The sequence below is a fragment of the Lonchura striata genome, chromosome 9 (genome assembly GCF_050655825.1).
Source record: "Lonchura striata isolate lonStrDom1 chromosome 9, ASM5065582v1, whole genome shotgun sequence".
Classification (NCBI taxonomy): domain Eukaryota; kingdom Metazoa; phylum Chordata; class Aves; order Passeriformes; family Estrildidae; genus Lonchura; species Lonchura striata.
Genome location: NC_140711.1, coordinates 306,227 through 327,211, shown reverse-complemented (window position 1 = coordinate 327,211; position 20,985 = coordinate 306,227).

Sequence of the window (20,985 nt, the reverse complement as noted above, 5' to 3'; positions counted from 1 at the left end):
GAAAATTGTCCTGGAACACCTTCCATAAGGATGCTAGAATGGAATTGAAGAGGCAGGCGAGTGTCCACCACGGTCCTCTAGCAGTCCTTAGGGTGCGCGCAGAAGCCCGGTGCTCTTCGGCTTCGTTCTTCGCCCTCGTACAAGCTACCGCTCTGTCCTGCTCCCGGAGCAGGAGAAGCGGCTGCTTCGCGCACACAGCAGCGGAGCGGCAGCCGTACGCTCCGAAGCTCTGCTTCAGCCGAAAGACGCCGGCGACCGGCGCTTCGCTTCGGACAGCTCCGGAGAGCCGGAGTGTGCGTCTGCACTAGACTGCATCATAGCGAAAAGCTTTGTCAGTGTGTCTCGCAGGGAGATAGCTTAGGAGCGCAGCGCACTTATGCCTCCCTTGTCCAGAAACACGATTTTACTGCACACTCCAAAAACACTGCTCTTTCCAGGGCAATATATAAGCTGCTTTCTGACGGCCGTGATCTTTCGGGGAGTCTTGCACAGCTCGTTGTTTTAACGTGCACATGCCGTCCTGGTATTCAGTGCACAGTGAAGGCAATCGCAAAAGTCCAGGTGCTGCTCACTCTCAAACACAAGGCGCTGGCTATGTTCTTGCTTCTCGACAACTCAACGGAGTGCTTCATTTCTGCAGTTGCCATCGAGGTCTCTGCACTCGGAGCCTCAGAGGACGAGCACGAGTTTCCCAGGAGGGGCTGCATCAGGACGAATTCAAAATTCAGGAAAATTGTCCTGGAACACCTTCCATAAGGATGCTAGAATGGAATTGAAGAGGCAGGCGAGTGTCCACCACGGTCCTCTAGCAGTCCTTAGGGTGCGCGCAGAAGCCCGGTGCTCTTCGGCTTCGTTCTTCGCCCTCGTACAAGCTACCGCTCTGTCCGGCTCCCGGAGCAGGAGAAGCGGCTGCTTCGCGCACACAGCAGCGGAGCGGCAGCCGTACGCTCCGAAGCGCTGCTTCAGCCGAAAGACGCCGGCGACCGGCGCTTCGCTTCGGATAGCAGCCGAGAGCCGTAGTGTGCGTCTGCACTAAACTGCATCATAGCGAAAAGCTTTGGCAGTGTGTCTCGCAGGGAGATAGCTTAGGAGCGCAGCGCACTTATGCCTCCCTTGTCCAGAAACACGATTTTACTGCACACTCCAAAAACACTTCAGTTTCGAGGTCAAGATGCCAGATGCTCTCTGATGCCCGTGCTACCTTCCTTCTCCTGCCCAGCTCGTTGTTGCAGCGTGCACGTGCCGTCCTGGCATTCAGTGCACAGTGAAGGCAATCGCAAAAGTCCAGGTGCTGCTGACTCCCAAACACAAGGCGCTGGCTATGTTCTTGCTTCTCGACAACTCAACGGAGTGCTTCATTTCTGCAGTTGCCATCGAGGTCTCTGCACTCGGAGCCTCAGAGGACGAGCACGAGTTTCCCAGGAGGGGCTGCATCAGGACGAATTCAAAATTCAGGAAAATTGTCCTGGAACACCTTCCATAAGTATGCTAGAATGGAATTGAAGAAGCAGGCGAGCGGCCACCAAGGTCTTCTAGCAGCCCGTAGGCTGTGCACACAAGTCCGGTGCTCTGCGGCTTCGTTCTTCGCCCTCGTACAAGCTACCGCTCTGTCCGGCTCCCGGAGCAGGAGAAGCGGCTGCTTCGCGCACACAACAGCCGTACGCTCCGAAGCGCTGCTTCAGCCGAAAGACGCCGGCGACCGGCGCTTCGCTTCGGATAGCAGCCGAGAGCCGTAGTGTGCGTCTGCACTAAACTGCATCATAGCGAAAAGCTTTGTCAGTGTGTCTCGCAGGGAGATAGCTTAGGAGCGCAGCGCACTTATGCCTCCCTTGTCCAGAAACACGATTTTACTGCACTCTCCAAAAACACTGCTCTTTCCAGGGCAATATATAAGCTGCTTTCTGACGGCCGTGATCTTTCGGGGAGTCTTGCACAGCTCGTTGTTTTAACGTGCACATGCCGTCCTGGCATTCAGTGCACAGTGAAGGCAATCGCAAAAGTCCAGGTGCTGCTGACTCTCAAACACAAGGCGCTGGCTATGTTCTTGCTTCTCGACAACTCAACGGAGTGCTTCATTTCTGCAGTTGCCATCGAGGTCTCTGCACTCGGAGCCTCAGAGGACGAGCACGAGTTTCCCAGGAGGGGCTGCATCAGGACGAATTCAAAATTCAGGAAAATTGTCCTGGAACACCTTCCATAAGGATACTAGAATGGAATTGAAGAGGCAGGCGAGTGTCCACCACGGTCCTCTAGCAGTCCTTAGGGTGCGCGCAGAAGCCCGGTGCTCTTCGGCTTCGTTCTTCGCCCTCGTACAAGCCACCGCTCTGTCCGGCTCCCGGAGCAGGAGAAGCGGCTGCTTCGCGCACACAGCAGCGGAGCGGCAGCCGTACGCTCCGAAGCTCTGCTTCAGCCGAAAGACGCCGGCGACCGGCGCTTCGCTTCGGATAGCAGCCGAGAGCCGTAGTGTGCGTCTGCACTAAACTGCATCATAGCGAAAAGCTTTGGCAGTGTGTCTCGCAGGGAGATAGCTTAGGAGCGCAGCGCACTTATGCCTCCCTTGTCCAGAAACACGATTTTACTGCACTCTCCAAAAACACTGCTCTTTCCAGGGCAATATATAAGCTGCTTTCTGACGGCCGTGATCTTTCGGGGAGTCTTGCACAGCTCGTTGTTTTAACGTGCACATGCCGTCCTGGTATTCAGTGCACAGTGAAGGCAATCGCAAAAGTCCAGGTGCTGCTGACTCTCAAACACAAGGCGCTGGCTATGTTCTTGCTTCTCGACAACTCAACGGAGTGCTTCATTTCTGCAGTTGCCATCGAGGTCTCTGCACTCGGAGCCTCAGAGGACGAGCACGAGTTTCCCAGGAGGGGCTGCATCAGGACGAATTCAAAATTCAGGAAAATTGTCCTGGAACACCTTCCATAAGGATGCTAGAATGGAATTGAAGAGGCAGGCGAGTGTCCACCACGGTCCTCTAGCAGTCCTTAGGGTGCGCGCAGAAGCCCGGTGCTCTTCGGCTTCGTTCTTCGCCCTCGTACAAGCTACCGCTCTGTCCGGCTCCCGGAGCAGGAGAAGCGGCTGCTTCGCGCACACAGCAGCGGAGCGGCAGCCGTACGCTCCGAAGCTCTGCTTCAGCCGAAAGACGCCGGCGACCGGCGCTTCGCTTCGGATAGCAGCCGAGAGCCGTAGTGTGCGTCTGCACTAAACTGCATCATAGCGAAAAGCTTTGGCAGTGTGTCTCGCAGGGAGATAGCTTAGGAGCGCAGCGCACTTATGCCTCCCTTGTCCAGAAACACGATTTTACTGCACACTCCAAAAACACTGCAGTTTTGAGGTCAAGATGCCAGATGCTCTCTGATGCCCGCGCTACCTTCCTTCTCCTGCCCAGCTCGTTGTTGCAGCGTGCACGTGCCGTCCTGGCATTCAGTGCACAGTGAAGGCAATCGCAAAAGTCCAGGTGCTGCTGACTCCCAAACACAAGGCGCTGGCTATGTTCTTGCTTCTCGACAACTCAACGCAGCCCTTCATTTCTGCAGTTGCAATCGAGGTCTCTGCATGTCGGAGCCTCAGAGGACGAGCACGAGTTTCCCAGGAGGGGCTGCATCAGGACGAATTCAAAATTCAGGAAAATTGTCCTGGAACACCTTCCATAAGGATGCTAGAATGGAATTGAAGAGGCAGGCGAGTGTCCACCACGGTCCTCTAGCAGTCCTTAGGGTGCGCGCAGAAGCCCGGTGCTCTTCGGCTTCGTTCTTCGCCCTCGTACAAGCTACCGCTCTGTCCGGCTCCCGGAGCAGGAGAAGCGGCTGCTTCGCGCACACAGCAGCGGAGCGGCAGCCGTACGCTCCGAAGCGCTGCTTCAGCCGAAAGACGCCGGCGACCGGCGCTTCGCTTCGGATAGCAGCCGAGAGCCGTAGTGTGCGTCTGCACTAAACTGCATCATAGCGAAAAGCTTTGGCAGTGTGTCTCGCAGGGAGATAGCTTAGGAGCGCAGCGCACTTATGCCTCCCTTGTCCAGAAACACGATTTTACTGCACTCTCCAAACACACTGCAGTTTCGAGGTCAAGATGCCAGATGCTCTCTGATGCCCGTGCTACCTTCCTTCTCCTGCCCAGCTCGTTGTTTTAACGTGCACGTGCCGTCCTGGCATTCAGTGCACAGTGAAGGCAATCGCAAAAGTCCAGGTGCTGCTGACTCCCAAACACAAGGCGCTGGCTATGTTCTTGCTTCTCGACAACTCAACGCAGCCCTTCATTTCTGCAGTTGCCATCGAGGTCTCTGCACTCGGAGCCTCAGAGGACGAGCACGAGTTTCCCAGGAGGGGCTGCATCAGGACGAATTCAAAATTCAGGAAAATTGTCCTGGAACACCTTCCATAAGGATGCTAGAATGGAATTGAAGAGGCAGGCGAGCGGCCACCAAGGTCCTCTAGCAGCCCGTAGACTGTGCACACAAGTCCGGTGCTCTGCGGCTTCGTTCTTCGCCCTCGTACAAGCTACCGCTCTCTCCGGCTCCCGGAGCAGGAGAAGCGGCTGCTTCGCGCACACAACAGCCGTACGCTCCGAAGCGCTGCTTCAGCCGAAAGACGCCGGCGACCGGCGGTTCGCTTCGGACAGCTCCGGAGAGCCGGAGTGTGCGTCTGCACTAGACTGCATCATAGCGAAAAGCTTTGGCAGTGTGTCTCGCAGGGAGATAGCTTAGGAGCGCAGCGCACTTATGCCTCCCTTGTCCAGAAACACGATTTTACTGCACACTCCAAAAACACTGCTCTTTCCAGGGCAATATATAAGCTGCTTTCTGACGGCCGTGATCTTTCGGGGAGTCTTGCACAGCTCGTTGTTTTAACGTGCACATGCCGTCCTGGTATTCAGTGCACAGTGAAGGCAATCGCAAAAGTCCAGGTGCTGCTGACTCTCAAACACAAGGCGCTGGCTATGTTCTTGCTTCTCGACAACTCAACGGAGTGCTTCATTTCTGCAGTTGCCATCGAGGTCTCTGCACTCGGAGCCTCAGAGGACGAGCACGAGTTTCCCAGGAGGGGCTGCATCAGGACGAATTCAAAATTCAGGAAAATTGTCCTGGAACACCTTCCATAAGGATGCTAGAATGGAATTGAAGAGGCAGGCGAGTGTCCACCACGGTCCTCTAGCAGTCCTTAGGGTGCGCGCAGAAGCCCGGTGCTCTTCGGCTTCGTTCTTCGCCCTCGTACAAGCTACCGCTCTGTCCGGCTCCCGGAGCAGGAGAAGCGGCTGCTTCGCGCACACAGCAGCGGAGCGGCAGCCGTACGCTCCGAAGCGCTGCTTCAGCCGAAAGACGCCGGCCACCGGCGGTTCGCTTCGGACAGCTCCGGAGAGCCGGAGTGTGCGTCTGCACTAGACTGCATCATAGCGAAAAGCTTTGTCAGTGTGTCTCGCAGGGAGATAGCTTAGGAGCGCAGCGCACTTATGCCTCCCTTGTCCAGAAACACGATTTTACTGCACTCTCCAAAAACACTGCTCTTTCCAGGGCAATATATAAGCTGCTTTCTGACGGCCGTGATCTTTCGGGGAGTCTTGCACAGCTCGTTGATTTAACGTGCACATGCCGTCCTGGTATTCAGTGCACAGTGAAGGCAATCGCAAAAGTCCAGGTGCTGCTGACTCTCAAACACAAGGCGCTGGCTATGTTCTTGCTTCTCGACAACTCAACGGAGTGCTTCATTTCTGCAGTTGCCATCGAGGTCTCTGCACTCGGAGCCTCAGAGGACGAGCAGGAGTTTCCCAGGAGGGGCTGCATCAGGACGAATTCAAAATTCAGGAAAATTGTCCTGGAACACCTTCCATAAGGATGCTAGAATGGAATTGAAGAGGCAGGCGAGTGTCCACCACGGTCCTCTAGCAGTCCTTAGGGTGCGCGCAGAAGCCCGGTGCTCTTCGGCTTCGTTCTTCGCCCTCGTACAAGCCACCGCTCTGTCCGGCTCCCGGAGCAGGAGAAGCGGCTGCTTCGCGCACACAGCAACGGAGCGGCAGCCGTACGCTCCGAAGCTCTGCTTCAGCCGAAAGACGCCGGCCACCGGCGCTTCGCTTCGGATAGCAGCCGAGAGCCGTAGTGTGCGTCTGCACTAAACTGCATCATAGCGAAAAGCTTTGGCAGTGTGTCTCGCAGGGAGATAGCTTAGCAGCGCAGCGCACTTATGCCTCCCTTGTCCAGAAACACGATTTTACTGCACTCTCCAAAAACACTGCTCTTTCCAGGGCAATATATAAGCTGCTTTCTGACGGCCGTGATCTTTCGGGGAGTCTTGCACAGCTCGTTGTTTTAACGTGCACATGCCGTCCTGGTATTCAGTGCACAGTGAAGGCAATCGCAAAAGTCCAGGTGCTGCTGACTCTCAAACACAAGGCGCTGGCTATGTTCTTGCTTCTCGACAACTCAACGGAGTGCTTCATTTCTGCAGTTGCCATCGAGGTCTCTGCACTCGGAGCCTCAGAGGACGAGCACGAGTTTCCCAGGAGGGGCTGCATCAGGACGAATTCAAAATTCAGGAAAATTGTCCTGGAACACCTTCCATAAGGATGCTAGAATGGAATTGAAGAGGCAGGCGAGTGTCCACCACGGTCCTCTAGCAGTCCTTAGGGTGCGCGCAGAAGCCCGGTGCTCTTCGGCTTCGTTCTTCGCCCTCGTACAAGCTACCGCTCTGTCCGGCTCCCGGAGCAGGAGAAGCGGCTGCTTCGCGCACACAACAGCGGAGCGGCAGCCGTACGCTCCGAAGCTCTGCTTCAGCCGAAAGACGCCGGCGACCGGCGCTTCGCTTCGGATAGCAGCCGAGAGCCGTAGTGTGCGTCTGCACTAAACTGCATCATAGCGAAAAGCTTTGGCAGTGTGTCTCGCAGGGAGATAGCTTAGGAGCGCAGCGCACTTATGCCTCCCTTGTCCAGAAACACGATTTTACTGCACACTCCAAAAACACTGCAGTTTTGAGGTCAAGATGCCAGATGCTCTCTGATGCCCGCGCTACCTTCCTTCTCCTGCCCAGCTCGTTGTTGCAGCGTGCACGTGCCGTCCTGGCATTCAGTGCACAGTGAAGGCAATCGCAAAAGTCCAGGTGCTGCTGACTCCCAAACACAAGGCGCTGGCTATGTTCTTGCTTCTCGACAACTCAACGCAGCCCTTCATTTCTGCAGTTGCAATCGAGGTCTCTGCATGTCGGAGCCTCAGAGGACGAGCACGAGTTTCCCAGGAGGGGCTGCATCAGGACGAATTCAAAACTCAGGAAAATTGTCCTGTAACACCTTCCATAAGGATGCTAGAATGCAATTGAAGAGGCAGGCGAGCGGCCACCAAGGTCCTCTAGCATCCCGTAGGCTGTGCACACAAGTCCGGTGCTCTGCGGCTTCGTTCTTCGCCCTCGTACAAGCTACCGCTCTCTCCGGCTCCCGGATCAGGAGAAGCGGCTGCTTCGCGCACACAACAGCCGTACGCTCCGAAGCGCTGCTTCAGCCGAAAGACGCCGGCGACCGGCGGTTCGCTTCGGACAGCTCCGGAGAGCCGGAGTGTGCGTCTGCACTAGACTGCATCATAGCGAAAAGCTTTGTCAGTGTGTCTCGCAGGGAGATAGCTTAGGAGCGCAGCGCACTTATGCCTCCCTTGTCCAGAAACAAGATTTTACTGCACACTCCAAAAACACTGCTCTTTCCAGGGCAATATATAAGCTGCTTTCTGACGGCCGTGATCTTTCGGGGAGTCTTGCACAGCTCGTTGTTTTAACGTGCACATGCCGTCCTGGTATTCAGTGCACAGTGAAGGCAATCGCAAAAGTCCAGGTGCTGCTGACTCTCAAACACAAGGCGCTGGCTATGTTCTTGCTTCTCGACAACTCAACGGAGTGCTTCATTTCTGCAGTTGCCATCGAGGTCTCTGCATGTCGGAGCCTCAGAGGACGAGCACGAGTTTCCCAGGAGGGGCTGCATCAGGAGGAATTCAAAATTCAGGAAAATTGTCCTGGAACACCTTCCATAAGGATGCTAGAATGGAATTGAAGAGGCAGGCGAGTGTCCACCACGGTCCTCTAGCAGTCCTTAGGGTGCGCGCAGAAGCCCGGTGCTCTTCGGCTTCGTTCTTCGCCCTCGTACAAGCCACCGCTCTGTCCGGCTCCCGGAGCAGGAGAAGCGGCTGCTTCGCGCACACAACAGCCGTACGCTCCGAAGCGCTGCTTCAGCCGAAAGACGCCGGCCACCGGCGCTTCGCTTCGGACAGCTCCGGAGAGCCGGAGTGTGCGTCTGCACTAGACTGCATCATAGCGAAAAGCTTTGTCAGTGTGTCTCGCAGGGAGATAGCTTAGGAGCGCAGCGCACTTATGCCTCCCTTGTCCAGAAACACGATTTTACTGCACTCTCCAAAAACACTGCTCTTTCCAGGGCAATATATAAGCTGCTTTCTGACGGCCGTGATCTTTCGGGGAGTCTTGCACAGCTCGTTGTTTTAACGTGCACATGCCGTCCTGGTATTCAGTGCACAGTGAAGGCAATCGCAAAAGTCCAGGTGCTGCTGACTCTCAAACACAAGGCGCTGGCTATGTTCTTGCTTCTCGACAACTCAACGGAGTGCTTCATTTCTGCAGTTGCCATCGAGGTCTCTGCACTCGGAGCCTCAGAGGACGAGCACGAGTTTCCCAGGAGGGGCTGCATCAGGACGAATTCAAAATTCAGGAAAATTGTCCTGGAACACCTTCCATAAGGATACTAGAATGGAATTGAAGAGGCAGGCGAGTGTCCACCACGGTCCTCTAGCAGTCCTTAGGGTGCGCGCAGAAGCCCGGTGCTCTTCGGCTTCGTTCTTCGCCCTCGTACAAGCCACCGCTCTGTCCGGCTCCCGGAGCAGGAGAAGCGGCTGCTTCGCGCACACAGCAGCGGAGCGGCAGCCGTACGCTTTGAAGCTCTGCTTCAGCCGAAAGACGCCGGCGACCGGCGCTTCGCTTCGGATAGCAGCCGAGAGCCGTAGTGTGCGTCTGCACTAAACTGCATCATAGCGAAAAGCTTTGGCAGTGTGTCTCGCAGGGAGATAGCTTAGGAGCGCAGCGCACTTATGCCTCCCTTGTCCAGAAACACGATTTTACTGCACACTCCAAAAACACTTCAGTTTCGAGGTCAAGATGCCAGATGCTCTCTGATGCCCGTGCTACCTTCCTTCTCCTGCCCAGCTCGTTGTTGCAGCGTGCACGTGCCGTCCTGGCATTCAGTGCACAGTGAAGGCAATCGCAAAAGTCCAGGTGCTGCTGACTCCCAAACACAAGGCGCTGGCTATGTTCTTGCTTCTCGACAACTCAACGGAGTGCTTCATTTCTGCAGTTGCCATCGAGGTCTCTGCATGTCGGAGCCTCAGAGGACGAGCACGAGTTTCCCAGGAGGGGCTGCATCAGGACGAATTCAAAATTCGGGAAAATTGTCCTGGAACACCTTCCATAAGGATGCTAGAATGGAATTGAAGAGGCAGGCGAGTGTCCACCACGGTCCTCTAGCAGTCCTTAGGGTGCGCGCAGAAGCCCGGTGCTCTTCGGCTTCGTTCTTCGCCCTCGTACAAGCTACCGCTCTGTCCGGCTCCCGGAGCAGGAGAAGCGGCTGCTTCGCGCACACAGCAGCGGAGCGGCAGCCGTACGCTCCGAAGCGCTGCTTCAGCCGAAAGACGCCGGCCACCGGCGCTTCGCTTCGGATAGCAGCCGAGAGCCGTAGTGTGCGTCTGCACTAAACTGCATCATAGCGAAAAGCTTTGGCAGTGTGTCTCGCAGGGAGATAGCTTAGGAGCGCAGCGCACTTATGCCTCCCTTGTCCAGAAACACGATTTTACTGCACTCTCCAAACACACTGCAGTTTCGAGGTCAAGATGCCAGATGCTCTCTGATGCCCGTGCTACCTTCATTCTCCTGCCCAGCTCGTTGTTTTAACGTGCACGTGCCGTCCTGGCATTCAGTGCACAGTGAAGGCAATCGCAAAAGTCCAGGTGCTGCTGACTCCCAAACACAAGGCGCTGGCTATGTTCTTGCTTCTCGACAACTCAACGGAGTGCTTCATTTCTGCAGTTGCCATCGAGGTCTCTGCACTCGGAGCCTCAGAGGACGAGCACGAGTTTCCCAGGAGGGGCTGCATCAGGACGAATTCAAAATTCAGGAAAATTGTCCTGGAACACCTTCCATAAGTATGCTAGAATGGAATTGAAGAAGCAGGCGAGCGGCCACCAAGGTCTTCTAGCAGCCCGTAGGCTGTGCACACAAGTCCGGTGCTCTGCGGCTTCGTTCTTCGCCCTCGTACAAGCTACCGCTCTGTCCGGCTCCCGGAGCAGGAGAAGCGGCTGCTTCGCGCACACAACAGCCGTACGCTCCGAAGCGCTGCTTCAGCCGAAAGACGCCGGCGACCGGCGGTTCGCTTCGGACAGCTCCGGAGAGCCGTAGTGTGCGTCTGCACTAGACTGCATCATAGCGAAAAGCTTTGTCAGTGTGTCTCGCAGGGAGATAGCTTAGGAGCGCAGCGCACTTATGCCTCCCTTGTCCAGAAACACGATTTTACTGCACTCTCCAAAAACACTGCTCTTTCCAGGGCAATATATAAGCTGCTTTCTGACGGCCGTGATCTTTCGGGGAGTCTTGCACAGCTCGTTGTTTTAACGTGCACATGCCGTCCTGGTATTCAGTGCACAGTGAAGGCAATCGCAAAAGTCCAGGTGCTGCTGACTCTCAAACACAAGGCGCTGGCTATGTTCTTGCTTCTCGACAACTCAACGGAGTGCTTCATTTCTGCAGTTGCCATCGAGGTCTCTGCACTCGGAGCCTCAGAGGACGAGCACGAGTTTCCCAGGAGGGGCTGCATCAGGACGAATTCAAAATTCAGGAAAATTGTCCTGGAACACCTTCCATAAGGATGCTAGAATGGAATTGAAGAGGCAGGCGAGTGTCCACCACGGTCCTCTAGCAGTCCTTAGGGTGCGCGCAGAAGCCCGGTGCTCTTCGGCTTCGTTCTTCGCCCTCGTACAAGCCACCGCTCTGTCCGGCTCCCGGAGCAGGAGAAGCGGCTGCTTCGCGCACACAGCAGCGGAGCGGCAGCCGTACGCTCCGAAGCTCTGCTTCAGCCGAAAGACGCCGGCCACCGGCGCTTCGCTTCGGATAGCAGCCGAGAGCCGTAGTGTGCGTCTGCACTAAACTGCATCATAGCGAAAAGCTTTGGCAGTGTGTCTCGCAGGGAGATAGCTTAGGAGCGCAGCGCACTTATGCCTCCCTTGTCCAGAAACACGATTTTACTGCACTCTCCAAAAACACTGCTCTTTCCAGGGCAATATATAAGCTGCTTTCTGACGGCCGTGATCTTTCGGGGAGTCTTGCACAGCTCGTTGTTTTAACGTGCACATGCCGTCCTGGTATTCAGTGCACAGTGAAGGCAATCGCAAAAGTCCAGGTGCTGCTGACTCTCAAACACAAGGCGCTGGCTATGTTCTTGCTTCTCGACAACTCAACGGAGTGCTTCATTTCTGCAGTTGCCATCGAGGTCTCTGCACTCGGAGCCTCAGAGGACGAGCACGAGTTTCCCAGGAGGGGCTGCATCAGGACGAATTCAAAATTCAGGAAAATTGTCCTGGAACACCTTCCATAAGGATGCTAGAATGGAATTGAAGAGGCAGGCGAGTGTCCACCACGGTCCTCTAGCAGTCCTTAGGGTGCGCGCAGAAGCCCGGTGCTCTTCGGCTTCGTTCTTCGCCCTCGTACAAGCTACCGCTCTGTCCGGCTCCCGGAGCAGGAGAAGCGGCTGCTTCGCGCACACAGCAGCGGAGCGGCAGCCGTACGCTCCGAAGCTCTGCTTCAGCCGAAAGACGCCGGCGACCGGCGCTTCGCTTCGGATAGCAGCCGAGAGCCGTAGTGTGCGTCTGCACTAAACTGCATCATAGCGAAAAGCTTTGGCAGTGTGTCTCGCAGGGAGATAGCTTAGGAGCGCAGCGCACTTATGCCTCCCTTGTCCAGAAACACGATTTTACTGCACACTCCAAAAACACTGCAGTTTTGAGGTCAAGATGCCAGATGCTCTCTGATGCCCGTGCTACCTTCCTTCTCCTGCCCAGCTCGTTGTTGCAGCGTGCACGTGCCGTCCTGGCATTCAGTGCACAGTGAAGGCAATCGCAAAAGTCCAGGTGCTGCTGACTCCCAAACACAAGGCGCTGGCTATGTTCTTGCTTCTCGACAACTCAACGCAGCCCTTCATTTCTGCAGTTGCAATCGAGGTCTCTGCATGTCGGAGCCTCAGAGGACGAGCACGAGTTTCCCAGGAGGGGCTGCATCAGGACGAATTCAAAACTCAGGAAAATTGTCCTGTAACACCTTCCATAAGGATGCTAGAATGGAATTGAAGAGGCAGGCGAGCGGCCACCAAGGTCCTCTAGCATCCCGTAGGCTGTGCACACAAGTCCGGTGCTCTGCGGCTTCGTTCTTCGCCCTCGTACAAGCTACCGCTCTCTCCGGCTCCCGGATCAGGAGAAGCGGCTGCTTCGCGCACACAACAGCCGTACGCTCCGAAGCGCTGCTTCAGCCGAAAGACGCCGGCGACCGGCGGTTCGCTTCGGATAGCAGCCGAGAGCCGTAGTGTGCGTCTGCACTAAACTGCATCATAGCGAAAAGCTTTGGCAGTGTGTCTCGCAGGGAGATAGCTTAGGAGCGCAGCGCACTTATGCCTCCCTTGTCCAGAAACACGATTTTACTGCACTCTCCAAACACACTGCAGTTTCGAGGTCAAGATGCCAGATGCTCTCTGATGCCCGTGCTACCTTCCTTCTCCTGCCCAGCTCGTTGTTTTAACGTGCACGTGCCGTCCTGGCATTCAGTGCACAGTGAAGGCAATCGCAAAAGTCCAGGTGCTGCTGACTCCCAAACACAAGGCGCTGGCTATGTTCTTGCTTCTCGACAACTCAACGCAGCCCTTCATTTCTGCAGTTGCCATCGAGGTCTCTGCACTCGGAGCCTCAGAGGACGAGCACGAGTTTCCCAGGAGGCGCTGCATCAGGACGAATTCAAAATTCAGGAAAATTGTCCTGGAACACCTTCCATAAGGATGCTAGAATGGAATTGAAGAGGCAGGCGAGCGGCCACCAAGGTCCTCTAGCAGCCCGTAGGCTGTGCACACAAGTCCGGTGCTCTGCGGCTTCGTTCTTCGCCCTCGTACAAGCTACCGCTCTGTCCGGCTCCCGGAGCAGGAGAAGCGGCTGCTTCGCGCACACAACAGCCGTACGCTCCGAAGCGCTGCTTCAGCCGAAAGACGCCGGCCACCGGCGCTTCGCTTCGGACAGCTCCGGAGAGCCGGAGTGTGCGTCTGCACTAGACTGCATCATAGCGAAAAGCTTTGGCAGTGTGTCTCGCAGGGAGATAGCTTAGGAGCGCAGCGCACTTATGCCTCCCTTGTCCAGAAACACGATTTTACTGCACACTCCAAAAACACTGCTCTTTCCAGGGCAATATATAAGCTGTTTTCTGACGGCCGTGATCTTTCGGGGAGTCTTGCACAGCTCGTTGTTTTAACGTGCACATGCCGTCCTGGTATTCAGTGCACAGTGAAGGCAATCGCAAAAGTCCAGGTGCTGCTGACTCTCAAACACAAGGCGCTGGCTATGTTCTTGCTTCTCGACAACTCAACGGAGTGCTTCATTTCTGCAGTTGCCATCGAGGTCTCTGCACTCGGAGCCTCAGAGGACGAGCACGAGTTTCCCAGGAGGGGCTGCATCAGGACGAATTCAAAATTCAGGAAAATTGTCCTGGAACACCTTCCATAAGGATGCTAGAATGGAATTGAAGAGGCAGGCGAGTGTCCACCACGGTCCTCTAGCAGTCCTTAGGGTGCGCGCAGAAGCCCGGTGCTCTTCGGCTTCGTTCTTCGCCCTCGTACAAGCTACCGCTCTGTCCGGCTCCCGGAGCAGGAGAAGCGGCTGCTTCGCGCACACAGCAGCGGAGCGGCAGCCGTACGCTCCGAAGCGCTGCTTCAGCCGAAAGACGCCGGCCACCGGCGCTTCGCTTCGGATAGCAGCCGAGAGCCGTAGTGTGCGTCTGCACTAAACTGCATCATAGCGAAAAGCTTTGGCAGTGTGTCTCGCAGGGAGATAGCTTAGGAGCGCAGCGCACTTATGCCTCCCTTGTCCAGAAACACGATTTTACTGCACACTCCAAAAACACTGCTCTTTCCAGGGCAATATATAAGCTGCTTTCTGACGGCCGTGATCTTTCGGGGAGTCTTGCACAGCTCGTTGTTTTAACGTGCACATGCCGTCCTGGTATTCAGTGCACAGTGAAGGCAATCGCAAAAGTCCAGGTGCTGCTGACTCTCAAACACAAGGCGCTGGCTATGTTCTTGCTTCTCGACAACTCAACGGAGTGCTTCATTTCTGCAGTTGCCATCGAGGTCTCTGCACTCGGAGCCTCAGAGGACGAGCACGAGTTTCCCAGGAGGGGCTGCATCAGGACGAATTCAAAATTCAGGAAAATTGTCCTGGAACACCTTCCATAAGGATGCTAGAATGGAATTGAAGAGGCAGGCGAGTGTCCACCACGGTCCTCTAGCAGTCCTTAGGGTGCGCGCAGAAGCCCGGTGCTCTTCGGCTTCGTTCTTCGCCCTCGTACAAGCTACCGCTCTGTCCGGCTCCCGGAGCAGGAGAAGCGGCTGCTTCGCGCACACAGCAGCGGAGCGGCAGCCGTACGCTCCGAAGCTCTGCTTCAGCCGAAAGACGCCGGCGACCGGCGCTTCGCTTCGGATAGCAGCCGAGAGCCGTAGTGTGCGTCTGCACTAAACTGCATCATAGCGAAAAGCTTTGGCAGTGTGTCTCGCAGGGAGATAGCTTAGGAGCGCAGCGCACTTATGCCTCCCTTGTCCAGAAACACGATTTTACTGCACTCTCCAAAAACACTGCTCTTTCCAGGGCAATATATAAGCTGCTTTCTGACGGCCGTGATCTTTCGGGGAGTCTTGCACAGCTCGTTGTTTTAACGTGCACATGCCGTCCTGGTATTCAGTGCACAGTGAAGGCAATCGCAAAAGTCCAGGTGCTGCTGACTCTCAAACACAAGGCGCTGGCTATGTTCTTGCTTCTCGACAACTCAACGGAGTGCTTCATTTCTGCAGTTGCCATCGAGGTCTCTGCACTCGGAGCCTCAGAGGACGAGCACGAGTTTCCCAGGAGGGGCTGCATCAGGACGAATTCAAAATTCAGGAAAATTGTCCTGGAACACCTTCCATAAGGATGCTAGAATGGAATTGAAGAGGCAGGCGAGTGTCCACCACGGTCCTCTAGCAGTCCTTAGGGTGCGCGCAGAAGCCCGGTGCTCTTCGGCTTCGTTCTTCGCCCTCGTACAAGCTACCGCTCTGTCCGGCTCCCGGAGCAGGAGAAGCGGCTGCTTCGCGCACACAGCAGCGGAGCGGCAGCCGTACGCTCCGAAGCGCTGCTTCAGCCGAAAGACGCCGGCGACCGGCGCTTCGCTTCGGATAGCAGCCGAGAGCCGTAGTGTGCGTCTGCACTAAACTGCATCATAGCGAAAAGCTTTGGCAGTGTGTCTCGCAGGGAGATAGCTTAGGAGCGCAGCGCACTTATGCCTCCCTTGTCCAGAAACACGATTTTACTGCACACTCCAAAAACACTGCAGTTTCGAGGTCAAGATGCCAGATGCTCTCTGATGCCCGTGCTACCTTCCTTCTCCTGCCCAGCTCGTTGTTGCAGCGTGCACGTGCCGTCCTGGCATTCAGTGCACAGTGAAGGCAATCGCAAAAGTCCAGGTGCTGCTGACTCCCAAACACAAGGCGCTGGCTATGTTCTTGCTTCTCGACAACTCAACGGAGTGCTTCATTTCTGCAGTTGCCATCGAGGTCTCTGCACTCGGAGCCTCAGAGGACGAGCACGAGTTTCCCAGGAGGGGCTGCATCAGGACGAATTCAAAATTCAGGAAAATTGTCCTGGAACACCTTCCATAAGGATGCTAGAATGGAATTGAAGAGGCAGGCGAGCGGCCACCAAGGTCCTCTAGCAGCCCGTAGGCTGTGCACACAAGTCCGGTGCTCTGCGGCTTCGTTCTTCGCCCTCGTACAAGCTACCGCTCTGTCCGGCTCCCGGAGCAGGAGAAGCGGCTGCTTCGCGCACACAACAGCCGTACGCTCCGAAGCGCTGCTTCAGCCGAAAGACGCCGGCGACCGGCGGTTCGCTTCGGACAGCTCCGGAGAGCCGGAGTGTGCGTCTGCACTAAACTGCATGATAGCGAAAAGCTTTGGCAGTGTGTCTCGCAGGGAGATAGCTTAGGAGCGCAGCGCACTTATGCCTCCCTTGTCCAGAAACACGATTTTACTGCACTCTCCAAAAACACTGCTCTTTCCAGGGCAATATATAAGCTGCTTTCTGACGGCCGTGATCTTTCGGGGAGTCTTGCACAGCTCGTTGTTTTAACGTGCACATGCCGTCCTGGTATTCAGTGCACAGTGAAGGCAATCGCAAAAGTCCAGGTGCTGCTGACTCTCAAACACAAGGCGCTGGCTATGTTCTTGCTTCTCGACAACTCAACGGAGTGCTTCATTTCTGCAGTTGCCATCGAGGTCTCTGCACTCGGAGCCTCAGAGGACGAGCACGAGTTTCCCAGGAGGGGCTGCATCAGGACGAATTCAAAATTCAGGAAAATTGTCCTGGAACACCTTCCATAAGTATGCTAGAATGGAATTGAAGAAGCAGGCGAGCGGCCACCAAGGTCTTCTAGCAGCCCGTAGGCTGTGCACACAAGTCCGGTGCTCTGCGGCTTCGTTCTTCGCCCTCGTACAAGCTACCGCTCTCTCCGGCTCCCGGATCAGGAGAAGCGGCTGCTTCGCGCACACAACAGCCGTACGCTCCGAAGCGCTGCTTCAGCCGAAAGACGCCGGCGACCGGCGGTTCGCTTCGGATAGCAGCCGAGAGCCGTAGTGTGCGTCTGCACTAAACTGCATCATAGCGAAAAGCTTTGGCAGTGTGTCTCGCAGGGAGATAGCTTAGGAGCGCAGCGCACTTATGCCTCCCTTGTCCAGAAACACGATTTTACTGCACTCTCCAAACACACTGCAGTTTCGAGGTCAAGATGCCAGATGCTCTCTGATGCCCGTGCTACCTTCCTTCTCCTGCCCAGCTCGTTGTTTTAACGTGCACGTGCCGTCCTGGCATTCAGTGCACAGTGAAGGCAATCGCAAAAGTCCAGGTGCTGCTGACTCCCAAACACAAGGCGCTGGCTATGTTCTTGCTTCTCGACAACTCAACGCAGCCCTTCATTTCTGCAGTTGCCATCGAGGTCTCTGCACTCGGAGCCTCAGAGGACGAGCACGAGTTTCCCAGGAGGCGCTGCATCAGGACGAATTCAAAATTCAGGAAAATTGTCCTGGAACACCTTCCATAAGGATGCTAGAATGGAATTGAAGAGGCAGGCGAGCGGCCACCAAGGTCCTCTAGCAGCCCGTAGGCTGTGCACACAAGTCCGGTGCTCTGCGGCTTCGTTCTTCGCCCTCGTACAAGCTACCGCTCTGTCCGGCTCCCGGAGCAGGAGAAGCGGCTGCTTCGCGCACACAACAGCCGTACGCTCCGAAGCGCTGCTTCAGCCGAAAGACGCCGGCCACCGGCGCTTCGCTTCGGACAGCTCCGGAGAGCCGGAGTGTGCGTCTGCACTAGACTGCATCATAGCGAAAAGCTTTGGCAGTGTGTCTCGCAGGGAGATAGCTTAGGAGCGCAGCGCACTTATGCCTCCCTTGTCCAGAAACACGATTTTACTGCACACTCCAAAAACACTGCTCTTTCCAGGGCAATATATAAGCTGTTTTCTGACGGCCGTGATCTTTCGGGGAGTCTTGCACAGCTCGTTGTTTTAACGTGCACATGCCGTCCTGGTATTCAGTGCACAGTGAAGGCAATCGCAAAAGTCCAGGTGCTGCTGACTCTCAAACACAAGGCGCTGGCTATGTTCTTGCTTCTCGACAACTCAACGGAGTGCTTCATTTCTGCAGTTGCCATCGAGGTCTCTGCACTCGGAGCCTCAGAGGACGAGCACGAGTTTCCCAGGAGGGGCTGCATCAGGACGAATTCAAAATTCAGGAAAATTGTCCTGGAACACCTTCCATAAGGATGCTAGAATGGAATTGAAGAGGCAGGCGAGTGTCCACCACGGTCCTCTAGCAGTCCTTAGGGTGCGCGCAGAAGCCCGGTGCTCTTCGGCTTCGTTCTTCGCCCTCGTACAAGCTACCGCTCTGTCCGGCTCCCGGAGCAGGAGAAGCGGCTGCTTCGCGCACACAGCAGCGGAGCGGCAGCCGTACGCTCCGAAGCGCTGCTTCAGCCGAAAGACGCCGGCCACCGGCGCTTCGCTTCGGATAGCAGCCGAGAGCCGTAGTGTGCGTCTGCACTAAACTGCATCATAGCGAAAAGCTTTGGCAGTGTGTCTCGCAGGGAGATAGCTTAGGAGCGCAGCGCACTTATGCCTCCCTTGTCCAGAAACACGATTTTACTGCACACTCCAAAAACACTGCTCTTTCCAGGGCAATATATAAGCTGCTTTCTGACGGCCGTGATCTTTCGGGGAGTCTTGCACAGCTCGTTGTTTTAACGTGCACATGCCGTCCTGGTATTCAGTGCACAGTGAAGGCAATCGCAAAAGTCCAGGTGCTGCTGACTCTCAAACACAAGGCGCTGGCTATGTTCTTGCTTCTCGACAACTCAACGGAGTGCTTCATTTCTGCAGTTGCCATCGAGGTCTCTGCACTCGGAGCCTCAGAGGACGAGCACGAGTTTCCCAGGAGGGGCTGCATCAGGACGAATTCAAAATTCAGGAAAATTGTCCTGGAACACCTTCCATAAGGATGCTAGAATGGAATTGAAGAGGCAGGCGAGTGTCCACCACGGTCCTCTAGCAGTCCTTAGGGTGCGCGCAGAAGCCCGGTGCTCTTCGGCTTCGTTCTTCGCCCTCGTACAAGCTACCGCTCTGTCCGGCTCCCGGAGCAGGAGAAGCGGCTGCTTCGCGCACACAGCAGCGGAGCGGCAGCCGTACGCTCCGAAGCTCTGCTTCAGCCGAAAGACGCCGGCGACCGGCGCTTCGCTTCGGATAGCAGCCGAGAGCCGTAGTGTGCGTCTGCACTAAACTGCATCATAGCGAAAAGCTTTGGCAGTGTGTCTCGCAGGGAGATAGCTTAGGAGCGCAGCGCACTTATGCCTCCCTTGTCCAGAAACACGATTTTACTGCACTCTCCAAAAACACTGCTCTTTCCAGGGCAATATATAAGCTGCTTTCTGACGGCCGTGATCTTTCGGGGAGTCTTGCACAGCTCGTTGTTTTAACGTGCACATGCCGTCCTGGTATTCAGTGCACAGTGAAGGCAATCGCAAAAGTCCAGGTGCTGCTGACTCTCAAACACAAGGCGCTGGCTATGTTCTTGCTTCTCGACAACTCAACGGAGTGCTTCATTTCTGCAGTTGCCATCGAGGTCTCTGCACTCGGAGCCTCAGAGGACGAGCACGAGTTTCCCAGGAGGGGCTGCATCAGGACGAATTCAAAATTCAGGAAAATTGTCCTGGAACACCTTCCATAAGGATGCTAGAATGGAATTGAAGAGGCAGGCGAGTGTCCACCACGGTCCTCTAGCAGTCCTTAGGGTGCGCGCAGAAGCCCGGTGCTCTTCGGCTTCGTTCTTCGCCCTCGTACAAGCTACCGCTCTGTCCGGCTCCCGGAGCAGGAGAAGCGGCTGCTTCGCGCACACAGCAGCGGAGCGGCAGCCGTACGCTCCGAAGCGCTGCTTCAGCCGAAAGACGCCGGCGACCGGCGCTTCGCTTCGGATAGCAGCCGAGAGCCGTAGTGTGCGTCTGCACTAAACTGCATCATAGCGAAAAGCTTTGGCAGTGTGTCTCGCAGGGAGATAGCTTAGGAGCGCAGCGCACTTATGCCTCCCTTGTCCAGAAACACGATTTTACTGCACACTCCAAAAACACTGCAGTTTCGAGGTCAAGATGCCAGATGCTCTCTGATGCCCGTGCTACCTTCCTTCTCCTGCCCAGCTCGTTGTTGCAGCGTGCACGTGCCGTCCTGGCATTCAGTGCACAGTGAAGGCAATCGCAAAAGTCCAGGTGCTGCTGACTCCCAAACACAAGGCGCTGGCTATGTTCTTGCTTCTCGACAACTCAACGGAGTGCTTCATTTCTGCAGTTGCCATCGAGGTCTCTGCACTCGGAGCCTCAGAGGACGAGCACGAGTTTCCCAGGAGGGGCTGCATCAGGACGAATTCAAAATTCAGGAAAATTGTCCTGGAACACCTTCCATAAGGATGCTAGAATGGAATTGAAGAGGCAGGCGAGCGGCCACCAAGGTCCTCTAGCAGCCCGTAGGCTGTGCACACAAGTCCGGTGCTCTGCGGCTTCGTTCTTCGCCCTCGTACAAGCTACCGCTCTGTCCGGCTCCCGGAGCAGGAGAAGCGGCTGCTTCGCGCACACAACAGCCGTACGCTCCGAAGCGCTGCTTCAGCCGAAAGACGCCGGCGACCGGCGGTTCGCTTCGGACAGCTCCGGAGAGCCGGAGTGTGCGTCTGCACTAAACTGCATGATAGCGAAAAGCTTTGGCAGTGTGTCTCGCAGGGAGATAGCTTAGGAGCGCAGCGCACTTATGCCTCCCTTGTCCAGAAACACGATTTTACTGCACTCTCCAAAAACACTGCTCTTTCCAGGGCAATATATAAGCTGCTTTCTGACGGCCGTGATCTTTCGGGGAGTCTTGCACAGCTCGTTGTTTTAACGTGCACATGCCGTCCTGGTATTCAGTGCACAGTGAAGGCAATCGCAAAAGTCCAGGTGCTGCTGACTCTCAAACACAAGGCGCTGGCTATGTTCTTGCTTCTCGACAACTCAACGGAGTGCTTCATTTCTGCAGTTGCCATCGAGGTCTCTGCACTCGGAGCCTCAGAGGACGAGCACGAGTTTCCCAGGAGGGGCTGCATCAGGACGAATTCAAAATTCAG